This window comes from Taudactylus pleione, unplaced genomic scaffold (genome assembly GCF_031769625.1).
Source record: "Taudactylus pleione unplaced genomic scaffold, aTauple2 ptg000089l, whole genome shotgun sequence".
Classification (NCBI taxonomy): domain Eukaryota; kingdom Metazoa; phylum Chordata; class Amphibia; order Anura; family Myobatrachidae; genus Taudactylus; species Taudactylus pleione.
Genome location: NW_028284491.1, coordinates 8,419,661 through 8,441,206, shown reverse-complemented (window position 1 = coordinate 8,441,206; position 21,546 = coordinate 8,419,661). Strand labels below are relative to the sequence as shown.

The window sequence follows — 21,546 nt, the reverse complement described above, 5'->3', positions numbered from 1 at the left end:
TGCTGCAGCCATGATGATCAGTCAGGCAGGACATTGCACAGGGGGAGGAGACATGGTGACCTCCCAAACCTTGTGGCTCACTGGAAATCAAAATTATCACAAAAAAACAACACTGTATTGCTCGTGCACGCAGCAGAGGCAGCATTTTGTGGACCCAACCATTAAGACAACGAACCCCTCTAGTAGGAGGGGATTCTATACTGTGCAATGTGGGCTGTTACATGTTCACTCAGGGGCCTATTCATCAACAATAAAACAACGGTTTTAAGGACATTTTCCTTAATTATTGTTTTTTTTTAGTATTCATTAACACACAACACAGGAGATATCACTGATATCTCCTGGTTAAGTTCCCCTGCGTTAATTTCCACACTCCCCATACATTAGTACATTAGTATGGGGATGTAGAAATTAGGCTATTCATCAAATTACAAAAATTATGTATTTTCGGAATTTGATGGTGTTACTATCCGCCACTCTCAGGTGGCATATAGCAGGTTAGGCTTACCTCCTTTCAGCTGGGCAGGTCCTCTTCCGGCTTGCTCCGCCGCTCCCTGATCTCTCCTCCGGCTCCGGCTGCTGCTCTGACTGTGTTCTCCCGGAAGAACAAGGTAATGTAAAAAACAAAAAAAACTACAGCAAGGCACGTGGGCGGTCAGGGTCTGTAGCTGCAGCCTTTCGGGGTCCAGGCGGCCAGCTAGGTGAGGGAGGTTAGCAGAAGGTGGGGTGGATGGACATAGAGTTACCGCACCAGTAATCAGTGCTGCGCATGCGCCGCTTTTGTGAACGTAATGGTGAATGCACAGCACATATTACAGCTGCGGTAAGTTAGAGCAGGCGGGGGAAAGTATCTATTTCCCAAAAAGCTGTCATCGCAAAAATGACAGCTTTTCGGAACAGATAGTTATGGAGAGGAGGAATGATGAATTCCACCAGTAATTAGGTAGAACTCCATGCGAGTTCTAAACTTAATTACCTCCATCAATATTTTAATGTTGATGAATAGGCCCCTCAGTCACCACATTTGCATTGTGGAAAAAAAAAATCAGATTATTGCCAATTAAACAGCAGGATCTGGGCCCTGGGGCCTCCTAGGGCTTGTTATGTCCAGTACTGTTGATTTAAACTTTCTGAATTCCACCCCGTGTCAGCCTCACCTCTAATGTTCTGTGACATAATAATAGCCGTAAATCTATGAGGCCTGCAGGGTGGAAACACTGAATTAATATCTGTTGTCCTGATCTTATCATTGTGAAGGAAAGCAGATCTTCCGCTAGTAAATCACTTTCATTGTAATTTTGTCTCATTGTTCATTGCCTATTCAAAAGGTTGAATGACAAGTGTCACTATTGGTCTAGATTGCATGAGTAATTACAGGCATTATGTCATTTCACAGATAACGCTACATCACAGATCTAACGTCTGCACCACATATATCACCATGTCACAAACAGATATATTGTTAGAGTGCCACATATCACAGGTTATTACTATATGCAAAGCAAGTGCTTGAAACATTATTTTCGGGAAGAAGAGCATGTGATCACATCACATTCCATGTCGGTAAATGTCAACTAAACAGCATCAACTAACTAATTCTATAATGATGACAAAAATTCCTAGAATGTACTTGCATCTCTAGCGGGTTGGACCAAGACACAGTCATCAAAATTAATATCCTATCCAGTGATCTAAGTGTACATTTTGAATAAGAAAACGCATTAGCTACCGACAGAAAACAAACACACACATTGGCCTCAGGAAAAAAATAAAACACAGAATCCCAGATAGGAAAAAAACAAACAAATAAGTCGCAGAGGAAAAAAAATAAAATGATAGGCTCCACATGAAAAAAAAAACACACACACACACATTGGTCCCGATAGGAAAAAAACAAGCACAATGGCCCCCGAGAGGAAGAAAAAACAAACACATTGCCCTCCCAGAGGACTTTAAAGAATTAAACACAGGCTTCACATAAAAAAAAAAACACACACACACACACACATTTGCCTCCACAGAACAAAAAATAAAGCACATAGGCCTCACATTAAAAAAATAAATAAACACATTGTCCCCAATAGGAAAAAAAATAAAACACATAGGGGCCAGTATGAGATGGGCAGCACAGACGGTGTAATGGTTAGCATTACTGCCTCACAGCACTGAGGTCGTGGGTTCAATTGCCACTACGGCCCTAACTGTGTGGAGTTTGTATATTCTCCCTGTGCTTGAGTGTGTTTCCTCCGGGTGCACCAGTTTCCTCCCACAATCCAATAATATATACAGGTAGGTTAATTGGATAACAATAAAAAAATTAACCCTAGTGTGTAAATATGTGCATGTACATGTGGTAGGGAATATAGATTGTAAGCTCCACTGGGGCAATCTTGGTGCAATATTAGCACTATACTAAATATTTGTGGGTATCCCCTAAAAATTGGCATTTTCGGTGAATATGTTGCAAAAATGTAATGATTAATATGCCCCACAGATTCACACTCAATCACTGTCTGTCTTGGACAAGACTGTCATACTTTGGGCCGGCGTTCTGCTTGTGGGCTGTGGCATCCAGGCTTACTCGACGTGGCTTGGCAGCTAGTGCAGTCTGTCTCAGAGTAGGCTCTCAGACAGTCACACAGCGATCCTATCTTTGTGATGTGACGTCATGATGTCACGTCACCCTTACGTGCTTCCAGGAGGCGGAACATTGCCAAACCTCCTTGTGAGGTTCTGGTCTTGTTGTGGACCCGGGGTGGTGATAGGAGCAGACACAGAAGCAGATTTAAATGAAAATGTGGAACTTTTAATGAGTGGTTTAGTAGACATGGAAATGGCAAAAGAAAAAGTCCAAGGATAGCACTGAAGTGCATTTGGGAACTGTAGTGAAGAAAATGGGAGAATGCTTGCGCTGAGAAACACGTTGCACTGGCAATGCAAGGGAGCTCTGAACTCCCCCAAATACCCAGTGCTAAGCTGTGACTGGTCAGAGAGTGAGCATGTGACATGCCAGGATTGGCCGACTAGGTCACATGGCTGAAAGCAAGATGGCAGCGCCCATCCCGGAGCGGAACGGAAGCACCGCCAGACCTACCCAGCACAGAGTGACAATATGCCCAAACAGGTCCACGCACAGCCAATGCTCCCCGCCAGGCACCAGCACCACCGCCAGACGCCCCCCGCCACAGCATCCTCACAGGTAACACCCGCCGACTACCATGCCGAGAAACCCTGGTCGTGACACTCCTCTTCTCTGAACAGCAGCACAGCACCTGTAAGAGTGTGGAGTCAGTGCAGTGGAGTCAGTGTCAGTGACGGGCCGTGTTCTATGTCAGGCTGAGCATGGTGCCCTACTTGGTGTGGCGCCATACGCCGCCGTGTACCGTACAAATTTAGAAGTGGACTTCAGTGTAGATTGTTGTGAATTCCACTTCTAAATTTGCAATGTCCCAAAGTGCTCGTATCTCATACCGTCACATACTGACAAACATTGAGGATACCAGGCTAGGGAAGCCAAGTCTGTGCAGTGCGCCAAGGAGGGGGATGTGTAGTTTGTGCCATGGGTTGTGGATAGAAGAGGAGAAATCTGTGCAGTATACCAGACTAAGAAAACTGAGTCTGTGCAGTATGCCAAATAGGGGGATGGGTAGCCTGTGCCATGGGCTGGGAATGTGGCAGGAAATATCTGTGCAGAGTAAAAAACTAATGCCGGGTACACACTAGAAGGTAATCGGCCGGTGTACGATGCGATGAACAACATATTGTGCGGTCGTTCAACAGCTGCCTCCACAACCATGTGGTCATTCATCAAATTGACAGATTGAGCAGCCTTTAGGCTCAATCTGTCGATGCGATGAATGACCCCGGAGGAGTGCGCATGGTCGGTCATAGTGCATACACACTTGCCAACATGGACGATATGTCGGCCCTATCAGCTGAATCAGGCGACATATTGTCTAGTGTGTACCTAGCTTAAGAAAGACAAGTCTGTGCAGTATCTCAAGAAGGGGGATTGGTTATAGCCTGTGTCATGGGGTGGGAATGGGGCAGGAAAAATCTGTGCAGAGTACCAGTCTAAAGGCCCCCATACATCAGCAATCTGCAAACCACAATTGAACAATTTGAAGATTTGTTGCCCGATTTTAGGATTTCCCAATCTAGCAATCTGCGCCCATACAGATACATATACAGATCTTCTTCAGTGATTTGCAGATCATTTTAAGCACACACAGATCTGACAATCTTGAAAGACCCATAATTTTACTAGTAACGGTCTGCAAATCTGTATGGGGGCCTTAAGCTGGGTACACAGGTAAAGATTTTGGGCCTGATTCAGAGCCGTTCGCTATTTGTGGTCGTTCGTTCAAAAACAAGGGGTGGCTATTCAAATGATCCGTTCGCAAATTGCAGTCTGTTCCCACCTCTAAGTCTGAACGAGCGAGCAAAACATACGCTCGTTTTTTTGATAAAAACGCCCCCTGGCCGCACGCACCATACGTCATGTCCGCTATTTATTAGATTAATCGAGTACATCGTACAGCGTATGAACTGCTCGCTATTCTTGTGGTTGGTGTTTTCAACCGCTATTTTGCGAGCAGTTCTGAGTTAAAAAAAAACAAGTGACGTGGTCAATGACGCTGCTGTATTAATTATGCACTCCCTTAAAACGCCCGTTTTGACCTTTAAGCACGCCTGCGTTCGGATCTCCACTCCCCGTTTTCAAGCACCTTCCCCTGTTACCACCCACATATGCCTCATTCTGTCACTCAAAATAGCAGGCCCTCGCTATATTGCGTACCAACGATTTTCGGCCGCACTGACTGGTTCGCGCATGCGTACTAAAAACCGTACGCATGCGCAGATGTGCGAACATCGCTCGGAACGAGCGTACTGCCGCTAGCGAGTGGCTCTGAATGAGGGCCCTTGTGTCCAACCATCCAACTAGTTGATTGGTTGGAATGAAAATCTGGTAAGGTATGAAAGCAAATGACAATCAGCAATTTGCCCCCAAATGCCGGAAAATGGCCAAGAAATTGTTTGGATCAAACATTTAACAAACTTGTCTGATGACCATTTTCATCTGTTTTCTGGCATTTAGGAGCAAATTACTGATCATTATTTACTCACATACGTTACCAGATTTTCATTCCAGCCAATCAAATAGTTGGATGGTTGGACAGAAAATCTTTAGCTGTGTACCCAGCCTTAAGAAAGATCAATCTGTGCAGTGTACTAAGATGAGTCTCCAAAAACAAGTCTTTGTAATATTGTATTTGTAAAAGATCACATAAATTGACAATACTATATTTTATGAAAACTCATTAAGTAGTTGAATGAATTAATGGAATATTGTATTCTGACAACAGGCCTCAGAATAATTATAAAAATAATAAAATCACACAATGCCAATAATATAGATTCATCCCACCTATTCTCAGCCGAGTAATGGTGAAGAATGATGTTCCATCCCTCCAGTGATTCCCAAACAAGAGTAGAAGGCACAATGATGGTTTCTGTCCTCCTGGCAGTACAATGACCTAGATACATTTTGTTTGTGTTTAATTAAGTAGTTACGAGTACAGACAATGGCTCAAACAATGATATATTTGCACGGTGTAAGGCCACATATGAATTCCAACAGATTGCACCCTGGTGGTTTCTTATGAATGGTAAGGACAGTCTGTAAGTAAAGTCATAGGCACTGGTGAGGTCATAAGTACTAGTGAAAAACATGTGAGCAGCACAACCGCAGCTGGAACAGCAAAAAGAATTACCTGAAAATCTCATGGTGGCACATAAAAAAAGCAGATGTACTGATGTATAAACGGCTGATTGGATGTTTTATGGTCATTTATGAAAGTGCAACATGTTCCCTTTTTTTTCTTAGGAAGTGCGATAGCAATATCTACTGTATATGGGGTACAAACATTTTCATCATCCACTGGGAGGACCTGGCCAGTTACAGTCTAGGTAAACTCAGGCTGATCACACTCATGCATCCAGTGTTGAGCCTAGATGCTAAATAAACAAATTTTGCAGGATAAAATATTAAAATTACATTTAAGAATGGGGAGAGGAAGGATCCACATTGATACAGTACGTGCGCAAACATCTATGTGATACAATCATTCAATTATACAAATGTAGGAACTGTATGAAGACAATCCCAAAGTGCCTTTGTTCTCATGATTAAATTACTTACACAGATTATAGATCTAAGGATTTGTTTGAAAAGAACCCACACACATATATAGTGGCACTATAAGTCTACACAATCTTGTTGAAAATAAAATAAATAGACAGAAATGACCTAGTCCAAGGCTGGAAAATTGACGTAAAAAGAGCCGTGTAGCTGTTACTCATTAAACATTAATGTTTAGATTTATTAATCACATAAAAAGTTAAAAGTATACATACAGTACATCATAAACCACAGTGTAGTAAAAATATTAGTATAGCTGGAATTATTTTACAACATTTAGCAGCTCCACATGTATATGTCACACGGAGGATATCACCGGAGGTGCACTGATGTCCCGTTCTTGTAGAGGGAATATGTTGCCTGGCAATGTGAGTGCTCCAGATCAAACCGGATGTTGATGGCCCAGTTGGTCTTAGTATGCCCAGTTATGTTAGTATCACTAGGGGACTCCTCAGAGTATGCACTGGATGTAAATCCCGTGGAGGGGGAATGCGCTGTCAGTCAGACAATGGTGTTTGTTGATTGATCAGTCATATCCGGTAAGGGTCCGTCTATGGTACACAAATATCAGTGTTTTAGCAGGTGGTGTAACAGGGATACAGAGTCCTCTGCCTAACGCGTTTCTCTGTCTTAAACAGCTTCCTCAGAGGCAATAAGACTCTTATTGCCTCTGAGGAAGCTGTTTATTATTATTATTATTATTATTATTGTTTATTTATATGGTGCCACAAGAGTTCCACAGCGCCATATAAAGTACATAAACAAATAGGTTGACCAGTGACTTACAGTACAATACAATACAGGACATGAATAATATACATTGCTACATTCGCGACCATAACACCCAGATAAGCAACAGAGCAAAGCAACCAAGTGTTAGGTGTCCTAGTGGGGAGAAAGAAGCAGATGAAAGTAGAGAGCAGAGAAGCACAAGAGGGTAGAGGGCCCTGCTCGCAAAAAGCTTACATTCTAAAGGGGAGGGGCAGACAAACAGGTATAACACAGAAGGGGTAGAAAGGGAGGAAGGAGCATGTAGCAGCAAGTTAAGATGAGAGCTTGAAGGCTATGATGACATAGTGGGTTTTGAGACCCATTTTGAAGGATTGCAGAGAGGTGGAGAGTCTGATGGGAAGAGGGATAGAGTTCCAAAGGTGAGGAGCAGCGTGGGCAAAATCTTAGAGGCGGGAGTGGGAGGAGTAATCAATTGGCATCAGAGGCGGCGTACATTTGTTGAACGAAGAGGATGGATAGGAGAGTGAAGGGAGATGAAGTCCGAGATGTAAATGGGAGGGGAATGGGTGAGGGCTTTGTAAATGAGTGTGAGAACCTTAAATTGGGTCCTGAAAGGGAAGGGGAGCCAGTGGAGAGCTTGCAGGAGAGGGGAGACAGATGCAGAGTGTTTTGAAAGGAAGATGAGCCGAGCAGCAGAATTAGGATAGACTAGATAGAGGAGAGAAGGGAGTTTGGGAGGACAGATAGGAGGAGGTTACAATAGTCCAATCTGGAGATGAGCAATGAGTGTATGAAGGTTTTTGTGGCATCCTGGGTGAGAAAGGGTCTAATCTTGGAAATATTTTTAAGATGAAAACTACAGGACTGTGAGAGATTCTGGATATGTGGTTTGAAGGAGAGGGAGGAGTCCAGGATAACTCCAAGACAGCGAACTTTGGGGCTAGAGGAGATAGTTGTGCCATCAATTGATAAAGATATGGTGGGAAGTGTGGTTATGTTAGGAGGTGGGAAAATTATCAGCTCAGTCGTAGACATATTAAGTTTTAAGAAATTGCTAGGACATCCAGGAAGAGATGGCAGAGAGACAGTTGGAGATACGAGTGACTAGAAAGGGGGAGAGGTCAGGGGAGGAAAGGTAGATCTGAGTATCATCAGCATAGAGATGATATTGAAGATCAAATAAGCTGATGAGTTCACCTAGTGAGGACATATAGAGTGAGAAAAGGAGAGGTCCAAGAACAGAACCTTGGGGAACACCTACGGTAAGCGGCTGTGGGGGGGAAGAGGAGTCATGAGAGGAGACAGAGAAGGATCGGTCAGAGAGGTAGGAGGATAGTCAGGAGAGGTCAGTGTCACCTAGAGCTAGGGAGTGAAGGATTTGCAGAAGGAGAGGGTGGTCAACAGTGTCGAAAGCAGCAGAGAGGTCAAGGAGAATGAGTAGAGAGTAGTGGCTCTTGGATTTAGCAGCAAGGAGGTCATTTTCAGTGGAGTGGACAGAATGGAAGCCAGACTGAAAAGGGTCAAGGAGGGAGTAGGAGGAAAAAAGGTGGTAAGGTGGTTGTAAACAACACGCTGAAGGAGCTTGGAGGCAAAAGGGAGGAGAGAGATGGCACGGTAGTTGGAGAGAGTGTTAGGATCAAGTGTAGGTTTTTTAAGAATGGGGGAGACAAGGGCATGTTTGAATGCAGAAGGGATAGTGCCTGATGATAGGGAGAGATTAAGGAGGAGGGCAAGATGGGAGCAGGCAGAAGGAGAGAGGTAGCAGAGGAGACGTGAAGGGATAGGGTCAAGGGGGGAGGTGGAAGGGGGGGGGACCGGATGAGGGACACAACTTCCTCATGACATCACTTCTCTGTTTAAGACAGAGAAACATGTTAGGCAGAGGACCCTGCACCCCTGCTACAGCACCTGCTAAAACACTGATAATTGTGTACCAAAGACAGACCCTTACTGGATATGAATGATCGATCAACAAACACCATTGTCTGATGGACAGCACATTCCCCCTGCACAGGCTTTACATCCAGTGCATAATCTGAGGACTCCCCCCGTAATACTAACATAACTGGGCATACTAAGACCAACTGGGCCATCGACGTCCGGTTTGAACTGGAGCAATCACATTGCCAGGCAACATATTCCCTCTACAAGAACAGGACATCAGTGCACCTCTGGTGATATCCTCCGTGTGACATATACACGTGGAGCTGCAGGTGAATTAAAATACCAACACCTCCCGTCTACACTCTTTCCCAGTGGGAGACATTATCACACTGCACTGGTTCACCAATAACGGTGCTTAGAGAGACACTGCCATTGCACACCCTCTTACGAAGTGTGAGCTATAACCTACCACACACTATTAATGACATTCGTACCACTGCTGAGCCCATGATGCCTCATTTATGGAGTAAAATTTTCCAGCACTATTTCCACTTATAACACTGTCGGCTATTATTGCCCTTACAGTGGTTGTATTAATCTATCTCAGTCATCCGGATTTAATCATTGGACTTAATGAGGCAAAATTATACTGATTATGTGTGTGATCTCTGGACATTTTATGTTTAGCTACAATAGTAGCAAATATTGATTCTACCTGAGCAGGGACTTCTAATTGTATCAGGATTGTAGCATGTGCATGGATCTTATAGTTGCAGAATACTGCTAAATGTTGTAAAGTAATTCCAGCTATACTAATAATTTTTCTGCACTGTGGTTCATGATGTATGTATATTTTAACTTTTTATGTAATTAATAAATCTAAACATTAATGTTTAATGAGTAACAGCTACACGGCTCTTTTTAAGTAAATTTTCCAGCTTTGGACTAGGTTGTTTCTGTCTATTTATTTTATTTTCAACAAGATTGTGTAGACTTATAGAGCCACTATATATGTGTGTGTTTTTTTGTGTAAATATTAACCAAGAGACTATTTGGTTTTCTTAAGCTGCATACACACGTAAAGATTTTCTGTCCAACCATCCAACTAGTTGATTAGTTGGAATGAAAATCTGGTAAGGTATGGGAGTAAATGATGATCAGCAATTTGCTCCTAAATGCCAGAATACAGATGAAAATGGTCGTCAGACAAGTTTGCAAAATGTTCAATCCAAACAATTTGTTCAAACAACAGTTTTTTGACCATTTTCTGGCGTTTGGGAGCAAATTGCTGATTGTCATTTGCTTTCATACGTTACCAGATTTTCATTCCAACCAATCAACTAGTTGGATGGCTGGACATAAAATCTTTACGTGTGTACCCAGCCTTCAGGTGCCTACACACGGTCAGATTTATCAGATGTGTCAGATGAACGTTTGAACAATTTGATAAACAATTTGACCAACGATTTGAACGATTTGAACTACAAACGATTTTTAACTGCATTAAAATGAATGGAATCGTCCAAATCTGACTGCAAACATATCAGATGTCAGATATCATTATCTGACCATCGGGAACGCGCATCGTTCATTGTTCAAACATGTCAGATATATCAGATTTTCCTTCAGATATGAACGATTGAACAATTTTTTTAATTATTATCGTTCAGATTTGAAGAAAAATCTGACCATGTATATGCACCATTAGAGGCTGCTTATAGGTATATTGCACCCTTCTTGTTGCATTATTTATGTGTACAAATCTACTCACCTTTTAAGTGCCCACCCTATACCCACATTGTCTTTTCAAATGAAGGATTTAGCTCTCCAGAGTACATAAAACTGTAAAAGTGCCAGATAAATGGAAAGGATATAGCAGTTATACAAATGTCTTCTCATACACTGTGCCTTCAGTAACCAAACAGCCCCTCTCATCATGCCAGGACCCCGGTTACTTGGCCGCGCCGAGCGTCTTTCTCACTCTAAATGTGCATCTTATTTACAGAAATAACACTGGAAGCAACAAAGCTACCTTGCTATATTGCACTGATCAGTTTGATGTGTGTCACTTCTGTGTGTGAATGAATCTGACTCTGTACACAAAGTGCTACAATACAGCGGCCGTGGCTTTTTCTCACGCAAAGTTCCGTGCTTCATCTGCGACTCTTTAAAGCTACTTCCTGTGTGGTTACAGTAGCAGCCCAGCTTCTCTAGTACATTATATGAGGACACATCTGTACCTGTTTAAATTAACTTACATTTATACTGAAAGGCTAAGTAACCCCCTCTAGAGCAGTGGTTCTCAAACTCGGTCCTCAGGACCCCATACAGGTCACTGCATAAGAGATGGCACTAGACATGTATAAAAAAAGGAAAAAACATGTAAATTACAGTTTTGTAACCTTAAGTTTGATATCACATATAAGTCACATATTTATGGAGAAAAATGTCTATCAATGATATGTATATAAGAAAATCTCTAATAAAATGGCCACCATTATTTGAGAATAATCTGGACAACAAGAAAATGGCCACCAATGAAATTCTAGTGCTATGGCTGTGCAGGAACCAGATCGAGGCCAGGAACCTCCATATGACAACTCAAGGTTACAAAACTGTAATTTACATGTTTTTTCCCTTTTTATGTATGTCTAGCGCCATCTCTTATGCAGTATCCATTTGTTTGAAAATATTGTTGTGTTGAAAACTTGGTGTGTTTTCTAGGGTACTGCTGTAGGAGGCTCCTAGTTAGAGCACTGGGGGTTTTTCCAATTACATTTTCTACCCATACAGGTCACGTTTTGCAAGTCACCCAGCAGGTGCACAGGTGTACTCATTACTCATTTACACATTTTAAAAGTTCCACAGGTGAAGCTAATATCTCACTTTTGATTCTGTGAGGAGTCCTGGAAAACATGCACTGTTTGGGGTCCAGAGGACCAAGGCCCTCATTCAGAGCCGTACGCTCTGAGCAGAGCGCACGCTCTGAATGAGGGCCGCCCTCCATAAAAATGGAGCGTCCTCCTGGACGCTCGTATAGCTGTGGGTCACCACCCACAGCCTATACGAGCGTGCAGTTTGATGGCCGCGATGGTCGTGACCATCGCGACCATCGAAACTGCGAGCCGGAGCCTGCGGTTGAGGTTTTCAACCGCAAGCCCCGGAGTGATTTTGAGAGCCAAAATCACTCCCACTGACATCACTAGTGATGTCAGTGGGCCGGCTTCTGACGGAGGCGTTCCCGTGGGAACGCCCCCGTCAGGGAGGCACGCCCCCGGCACGCCCACCAAAGGGGGCGTGCTGTCAATCAACATCGACAGCACGCCCCCTTTGATCAGACACAACGAGTGAAGGAAAGTCCTTCGCTCGTCGCGTCTGGCGCATACGCACGACGGAGCTCCCGCCGTCGTGCGCATGCGCAGAGCACACCATCGACCCACTTGCGAGCGGACAGCCGCTTGCGAGTGCGTCTGAATCAGGTCCCAAGTTTGAAAACCTGTGCTCTAGAGGATGGGTGGACTCTGCCCATAAAGGGATGCACCTGGCCTGCAGCATGTTGGCTCTGCAAATGCTCTTTTAGCATGGACCTAATCTGTGCCCCGAAAAACATTCCCCTCACCGTTACACCGCATCCCTCAACCTGGCCTGATGAAAAGTCAGAACAGATCCATTGTTTCATGTTGTTTATCTTAAATTCTAACCCTAAAATCTACGATGCGTTAGACCAGTCACTGTTTTACCAATCTTCAGCTATCCAGTTTTTGTGAGACCACAGTTTCCTGTTCTTAGCTGACAGACGTGGAACGCAGTGTGGTGCTGTAGCCCATCCACTTTAAAGTTCAAAGTGCTGGGTGTTCAGAGATGCTTTTCTGCATACCACTGTTGTAATGCGTGGTTATTGGAGTTACTATCGTCTTCCTGACCGGTTGAACCATTCTTCTATGAAATCTCTCATTAACAAGGCATTTCACCTACAGAACTGCCACTCACGTGATGTTTTTTGTTTTGTACACCAATCTCTGCAAACTTTAGAGATTGTTGTACATGAAAATCCCAGGAGTTCTGCAGTTTCTGATATACTGTATTCAAACCAACCTCTTTAGCACCAACAGATATTTGGCTTAAGAAGCAGGTGTACAAGAGTACTCAATAAAGTGGCCACTGAGTGCATTTTCTATATATTTTATAAGATATATTATATAGTTAAACATTTTGTAATATATATTTATATTTGAACAATTGTACAGAAAGGCTTAGTGTACATATTGCATAGTTTCACTGTACCTATTTCAGTGCTACATTCCTGGTTTTCTGTTGGCCCTGAAAGGGGAGGAGCTTACAGTGAAGTGGGTGGAGCTTCATCAAAAGAAGCCGTGATTGGGAGGCTCATGATGAAGATTGGCGGAGCAGGATATTCCTTGCTCTGATTTTTCCTTAATAAATGTTTGGAGATATGCACTTTGGCAGTTACAATCACCAGTAAAATATGTCTAAATTCTCTTTTCAGCTTTCTGTGTTTGTCGTCTCTTCTTCTATGTGTGTTCTATACATTCCTGTCCCCATCTTCATCTGCACCACTCCCCTCCCATACTGCGGATAGAAGTGCTGTATTATGTTGCTGGGTACTTATAATTGTATTATTTTTTCTTATTACTTACTATTAAATTGCCCACAATAATAATTAATTAAATAATTGTGCCCTCATAAATATATTTATTTTTTGGGCTCCTTAATTAAGTAGATACCCAGCTAGCACGGTTCAGGTGCACACCCATTTCATGGTCTCTGGTACCACTTCCATGAAAGGGATTTGCAGATACACCTGGTAGGTCCATTCAAATACTATATGGGTTAGCTTCATTTTCCATTTTGTGTGATTGAAGTGAGCCCTGAACCTGAATATTTTGCACCTTCTAGGCTTTCATACAGCCTAGAAGGTGCAAAATATGTCGTACTTGAAGACTAGGGATGACATTGGAGGTTTTGTGGGAGGGAAACACTGAGGCCTTCATTCAGAGGCGGCCGTACGGTCTACGACCACACGGCCGCCTCGATGTTTGTCAAGTGCGCATGCGCACGAGGGAGCCGGCTCCTTCATGCGCATGCGTGAGGCCCGCTACGACTGACAGCGCCGGTCGTAGCGGGTCTCTTTCCATAGGGGGCGAGCTGTCAATGTTGACTGACAGCTCGCCCCGTTTGGAAGGCGGGCCGGGGGGGTGGCAGCCCAAACGGAGGCGTTCCCATGGGAACGCCTACCATTTGGGGGAGGCCCCACTGACATCACTAGTGATGTCAGTGGAGAGCTTCTGGCTCTGACAGAGCCAGAAGCTCTCCGGGGCTTACGACAAGTGAGACCCTACCCTAGGGTCTCGTCGTAAGCCCCGATGGTCGCGATGGTCTCTGACCATCGCGACCATCACCCTAGCGGTCGTTAGAGCTGTGGGTGTAAACCCACAGCCTAACGACCGAAACAGAGGCAGGCGGTCAGGATGCAAGCGGCCGCCCAGTTTCTGAGCGACCGCTTGCATCCTCCGACCGCCTCTGAATGAGGCCCTGTGTGCTCACCTGTAAAATGGGGAACACCTGACTAGCTGCTCCTTCTCCTGCCAGCTCATTTAAATAACCAGTCCTGCAAAATTAGATATTTTGCACATATTCTTCTCTCAACTATGTCACAATCTTCAAAACTTTTCCTATGAATTCTTTCCATCTACCTCACCTTCTACTAGAGCCAGCTGATATGTCATAATAATAACTAACATCCTAAGACATGTTTAACACAAGGGGGGCTATTTAATAAAAATGTAATCCAGACCTAAAAAATAACATTCCTTATCACCACATATTATGGGAATGTTTTGGGAGGGCAAAATATATTAAAGATCTATTGCCGGGACAGCGCAGCAGTGTCATTTAGTACATTTACTGCGATCCATTAATGAAGGACTATTAACAGTACCTAGAATCTCCCGGAATTCGTCTGGGGGTCGAGCTTTCAGCTTATTGGCTCTGACTCTATGGAACTCACTTCCCCGCACAGTTCGAGAGGCCTCCACTCTAGAGTCCTTCAAAAATAGACTCAAGACTCACCTTTGTGATCTTTGAGAATTTGCATCATCATGATTTGTAATTCTGATTCTCCCACAATAAATCTTTCCTGACTAGTCCTGGACATTAATTGTAACTGATAAAAAAATCATTTATGTTGCTTGTTAGAATTTTTACTCATAATCTGTAGGTAAAAAGTCACAGTGTGTAATCAAGATCAGCATACTTTAGAGGTCAATGATTCCTATGTGTATAGTGAAGCTTTCTTCACTATATACTGAACAAATCCATACCTCCAGCTTTGGCAATGTGTATATGCCATATCAGTGACTGTAAGACTCGAAAATCAAGTTACAGTAAAAATAATAACAATCAAAGTTAACAGAAGCTGGAGACAGCACCATATTATGTATAATCCCTAAGTAACTGATTTGAAATATGTGGATTTATGCTTGTATAGTACTGTATGCACAGATATTTCTAGATATTCAGTGTACTGTAACCACCCAATGCCATGATTCTGCATACCTAACGTGCCTCACCATTGTGTACAAGGTGACTCAACTACAGCAAGTCAGCAAATTTGTAGCGTTTTAAATATCTGTGTACTTACCGTATGCTGGGTGCACACTAAACGGCGGGTCCCGGCATCAGCAAGTGCGTACACACTTGCAGAAGCCGGGAGTGACAGTGCGGAAGGGAGGGCCATGCCTCAGAATGCAGCATGGCCCCTGCTGGCGATATCGCCTGTCGGACCTGCATGCAATTTCTGCTGATGATGAGCAGGAGCTCCCATCGTCAGCGATATAGCGGGTACACACTGCCCGATGTGGACGATATGTTGTCCGATCCGCCGGATTGGACCACATATCGTCTAGTGTGTACCCGGCTCTAGGTTGTATTCTACAGAGGCACATTAGTGACATTTAGCCAGGAACATGCTGCAGGTATTTTTTTTGAAAGGGATACAAATTATTTTGAATCACTCATCACAGTACTATAAATACAGAGCAATGTAACTTGTATGCAGGCATAAAGCTAGAAGCTTACAGGCATATGACAATAAAAATGCCTTCACATATGTTACTCAGAAAGTCAACATTTAGACAATCAAAATGTTGGCAGTTACATTATTTAGACAACCAAAATATCGGCATGGACTATATGTCAACAATTAATATGTAGACACTAAAAATGTCAACATGGACATACGGCATTATGAATTGATGTACTCAAATTCGATGGTTTGCATACATCTCCGATTGTTGGGGGTCTGCGCATGTGCAGAACGGGTCCTGCGTGATTGCTCACAGACCACCCTTAGCCGCAGCACGATTGACATGCTGCGGCGTTTGGGGAGTGGACACAAAGGGTCTGATTCAGAGACGAACGCTATTTGCGGACGGACGTGCTGAAAAAGGGGCCGGATATTCAAATGAAGTGCTCGCTCTTTGTGGTCTGGTGACGCCTCTATGTCTGAACGAGTGAACAAAACATGCGGTTGCTATTTTGAAAAAAACGCCCCCTGGCCGCTCGCATCATACATCATCTACGCTATTTATTAGATTGATCGAGTACATCGAAAGGCGTCTGAACTGCTTGCTATTCATGTGGTAGCATTTTCCTACCGCAATCTTGCGAGCAGTTCAGGCTAAAAAACAACCAAGTGACGTGGTCAATGACGCTGCTTTGTTAATTATGCACACCCTTAAAACGCCCGTTTTGACCGTTTGGCACGCCTGCGTTCGGATCTCCACTCCCGGTTTTCAAGCACCTTCCCCTGTTACCACCCACAAACGCCTCATCCTGTCACTCAAATTATCAAGCATTCGCTATATTGCGAGCACACGATTTCTGACCGCACTGACTGGTTCGCGCATGCGTACTAAAACCCATACGCATGCGCAGATGTGCGAACATCGCTCGGAACGAATGAGCGGCCGCTTACGAGCAGCTCTGAATCAGGCCCAAAGACCGTTCTTTAAAATGGGGAGGGTGGCGCCCCTGTTTTGGAGGTGTGCCGTGTCCCGGGTCTGCATCGTCGGACGCAAACTTCCTGGACCCGGCTGTCCAGGTCGGATGGCCAGGCTGAGTAAGTTTCAGGTTACGCAGCCTGGCTGAAGCAGCAACCATCGCATCCGATGGCTGCGATGCTGGTCCGAGGCAGCACCTATGGACGCTGCACTGATCGCAGATGCGTGCAGGAGGTGTTTATTTCCTACAGAAGCCTCCTGCTGCATTTGCATTTTAATTGGATGTTATTGCACAGCCGCTTCCCTTTGGCTGTGCACCACCGCCCATCTCTGAGTCAGACCCATAATGTAGACAATATAAAAACAGGATAAAATGTAGACACAGTCAAAATGTTGATATTTAAAATACAGACAAATCATAAGGTCAACAACAAAATGTCAAAAGTCAAAGTATAGACATATTATGAATGTGTCGACATATAAAATATATACATGTACTGTAAGTGCAATTTGTGGACATGGGGCGGAATTCAATTGTTTCTACCCCCTTTGCGCCCGATGGAGCTATTCAATTTTTGCTCCGGTCGGGCGCGATCAGCTGCCAGCGCTCCATTTCAGCTCGCAGCCCCAGTGGGGTGCGAGCTGAAATGTGCGAAAAGTGACCTGTTTGGCCGCCCAAACATCATTTTTCGGGGTCGCGCCCAGCACTTTGGTCAGGGGTAGCTGCTTTACATGGCTAAACCCGACCACTTTGGGCATGATCAGCATGAAAAATGGCAGCAATTGAATAGCGACCCGCGATCTCCTGTCACTTTAGACGGGAGATCCGGACTGCGTAAACAATTGAATTCCACCCATGGAGTCTTACTGGCATATTCAAACTGCAATACAAACTTGAAATTAACTTAAAACAGTATGGGCCAAATGTAATAGGGTGAGAGTTTAGAAAATGTGAGAGTTTAGCAGTAAACTCTCACATTGGTTGAGTTTTATCTACAAAATGGGAAAACATCTGAATGAGATTTTAAATCGTGAGAGTTTTCTAAGTCTAAAAAAACATGCAAGTTCGCTCTGTTACTTTGTTTTTGGACTCTATTACATTGGCAAAGTTTAAAAAGTGTCAGAAACTCTCACTTTTTTAAACTCTCACCCTATTACATTTGGTCCTATATGTCTATCAATGGCATTCTATGGATGGGATGCATCAAGCATCTAATTTTTGGATGTGATGCATTCCTCCAGTGATCATATGCATAGCGGCTTTTAGTAATGCCATATGCATGTACATTTAAGCAAAGGACAGCTCTCCTGGTAAGAGCTGTCCTTTGTGGTGTTGGTACTCCTGGATTATAACCTGGGAGTCATTCTGCGCATGCATGGCCATTGGTGCCCACAACATAGATCCTCTCTGACCAACTGCCGCTGGCTTCCAACTGCCACTTGCCATATCACCTGACACTGCTCATGTGTCTTCCTCCTGACCTCTTGAGCATCTGCAGAGGCTGCTGGGAATTGTGGTCTGCCTATGTAATGACATGTGCATGTGCTGTAGCGCCATGCACAGTGTCAGATGTAATATCTTGTATAGTGGGGTATTACATATGTACTTGTCTATTACTATCCTATTTGATCACCACTGTATTATTTAACTTACTTTATGTTCCATACTATGTATGGTGCTGAAGGATCTTTGTGGCGCCTTATAAATAAAAGAATATTAAAAATATTAGTCCAGTTGAATAATTTTTCTGCTGCCATCATAGGGTGTGTGGTCATCTTAAGTCTACTCTTTGACCATTTGCAGTGTTGGTTATGTAGGAGCCTTGCATAGTGATGTTATTATTATCCTTTTTTATATGGTGCCACAAGGATTCCACAGATGAGATGAGATGAGCCGAGCAGCACTAAGGACAGATTAGATTGGACAGAAGTGGGAGTCAGAGAGACCAGATAGGAGGAGGTTACAGTCTTCCAATCTGTAGATGACCAGTGAGTGGATGAGGGTCTTAGTAGCATCCTGGGTGAGAAAGGGTCTGATCATGGACATATTTTTGAGATAGAAACGGCAGGACTGCAAAAAGTTCTAAATGTGAGTTTTGAAAGTGAGGGAGAAGTCAAGGATAACTCTTGGGGCTAGAGGAGATGGTTGTGCCATCAATAGATAATGAAATTGTGGAAAGATGATCAGCTCAGTCAAATGTTAAGTTTAAGAAAGCGCTAGGACATCCAGGAAGAGACAGCAGAGAAACAGTTGGAGACGCGAGTGAGGAGAGAGAGGGAGAGGTCAGGGGAGGAGAGGTAGATCTGAGTATCATCAGCATAGAGATGATGCTGTGCTACTACTCACCTATAAATTATACAAATGTTAAATTAAATTCCCCAGTTATAGTCTAAATATATAACTATGGTCCTAAATATTGCTGAATTTTCAGATGTATGTTTTATATGAATGGAAAGCAGTAGCTGCTGAAATGAATAATTAGGGGTGGGAGGGCATAGTAATAATTGGCATGGGGACATGTGTTTCTCTAGCCATATCCTGGTTACAGTAATTTCTTTTTGGCAGGAATTAGAAACAAATGTGAAAGCTAATCTGCTTCTTAAGTGTATTACTCAAATGTGAAATCTGAAAACTGTCAATGACCTAATTGTTTGCCACAAATATTATACCTAACAATTTTATACTGTGCAGCAGCAGTATAGGTAAATAAGATACAGGTCTGAAATAAAAGTATAAGTGGAGAGATTAAGGATCTTTCCTTTATTTTTGGAGTAATACGCTCTCTACAGTAAATTATATTTATATATCATATGAGAAATCATTACTCCCACCTCTAAGCTTTCTCCTGTGCTATTACTCACCTATGAAATTCCCTGCCACTGCTTCCAGTGTTAAATATTTAAACACTCTCTCTTAAAACCCACCTTACTAAAGCTTACTCTACTCCCACCTAAACAAGGGATGACCATCGATGGTTGATAGTTTGTAAACATTGGATAGAAACCATCCACGGTTGAGCCATCGATGGTTCAACTCAGCCCATGCGCATTCGGCACCCGTGCATGTGCAGATGGTTCCTGGCACTAACCATTGAGGGCTCCCCCACATTTTCACCAGAGCCCCAATGTTATTTAAGCATTATTACTGTGTCGGCATTATAATTGTAAACATGATAGTAAAGCATTGTTTATACTGTAATTATAATTACTACATTACTATTATTATTATTATTATTATAACATTACTACAGTGTCAGCAGTCTGCGGTAGAGATTATGCAGTCAATATTTTGACTGTTGACAGTATAACTGTTGGCCATTTAACTACATCCCCTTGTTTGGTATCAAAAGCCCATTTACTATTAGGATTTTGAATTTTATGAATAGGATACTGTGAGGGAGATGCGCTAAGCCTTGGAGAGTGATAAAGTGGATGGAGATAATGGGGTCTATTTACTAAAGCTGGCCACACACATGGCGATCTGCACACGATCAGCCGATGTGTACGATTTGTGTACGATTTGCGTACGATTTCCCTTGAAACTCTCCCTGGCAGCTCAGCACACGATCTCCACACAATCTGCACACAATTTGGTGTCCAATCTTCATACGATCTCTCCTGCAGTCAGACTTTCACAGTTCATCGCCTCCTAGATTGTCAGATCTGCCCTAGTGCACGGCAGATCTGACGATGCGATGTGCGACCACTGGGGACGCGCATAGCATCATGATCGTGAGTGAGGACTCACGACTTACTCAGGATTTGGCCATATTTTACACGATCTGTCGTTCCAATGTGTCAGAATCGGCCAGATCGGGTAAAATATCGCTATGTGTGTGGCCAGCTTAAGCCTTGGATGGAGATAAAGTGGACGAAGATAAAGTACCAGCCAATCAGCTCCTAACTGTCATTTTTCAAACACAGCCTGTGACATGGCAGCTAGGTGCTGATTGGCTGGTACATTATCTCTGTTCACTTTATCTCCATCCAAGACTTAGTAAGTAGATCCCAAAGTACCAACCAATCAGCTCCTAACTGTCATTTTTCAAATACAGCTGTGAACTGACAGAAGAGCTGATTGGTTGATACTTTATCACTCTCCACTTTATCGCTCTCCAAGGCTTAGCACATCTCCCGCTGTATAAAGAGGTTTTTATTCTGTAACTTGACAAAAAATAATAAAATCAAAAGACTTAACTGACATTCAGTTATGTGACGTTGGTTACAATTGCACCTCTGTTCATGATCGGCAGCCACCAGGACTTCATCAACTTCAGAAGATCAGGAGGAAGAAGGAAACGATGAAGAGAGTAGATGAGGATTAAGAATGAAGAGAAGGTGCAGGGCTTGAGCAAAAGTGGTTTTCATGGGCACAAGGGAAAACTTAGAGATGGGGAAATCGTAAAAGAAGGTTGGGGGTTAGATTGGTGGGTTAAAGAGAGACAAAGCTAGAGACAAACAAATAGAAAAAAGATTAGGACAGAGGCATACAAAGGAGGCAGATGCACAGACAAACACATACAAAATTGGAGATAGGAATAGAAATGGGATAACAGGCGGGAGAGATAGATGATACATACACACAGAAAGGGTTAGAATGCAGACAGCAGAACAATAAAGAAATCAAATGGGAGATGTATTCAGGAGCCCCAAACCCAGTGAAGGAGAAGTACTGTAAATGTAGGGGAGCACAGAAAGAGGGGCAAC

At 43.4% G+C, this 21,546-nt stretch overlaps 1 long non-coding RNA gene across 1 annotated transcript in view; it reads right to left on the bottom strand.

Moving 5' to 3' along the window:
- Window positions 1-6,725: 6,725 nt before the first annotated feature.
- Window positions 6,726-21,546, bottom strand: part of LOC148527342 (uncharacterized) — a 37,482-nt gene continuing 22,661 nt past the window's right edge. Inside the window, exon 3 of the long non-coding RNA XR_015878036.1 lies at window positions 6,726-6,753. This is a non-coding gene — a long non-coding RNA (uncharacterized LOC148527342). The remainder of the gene's footprint in view (window positions 6,754-21,546) is intronic.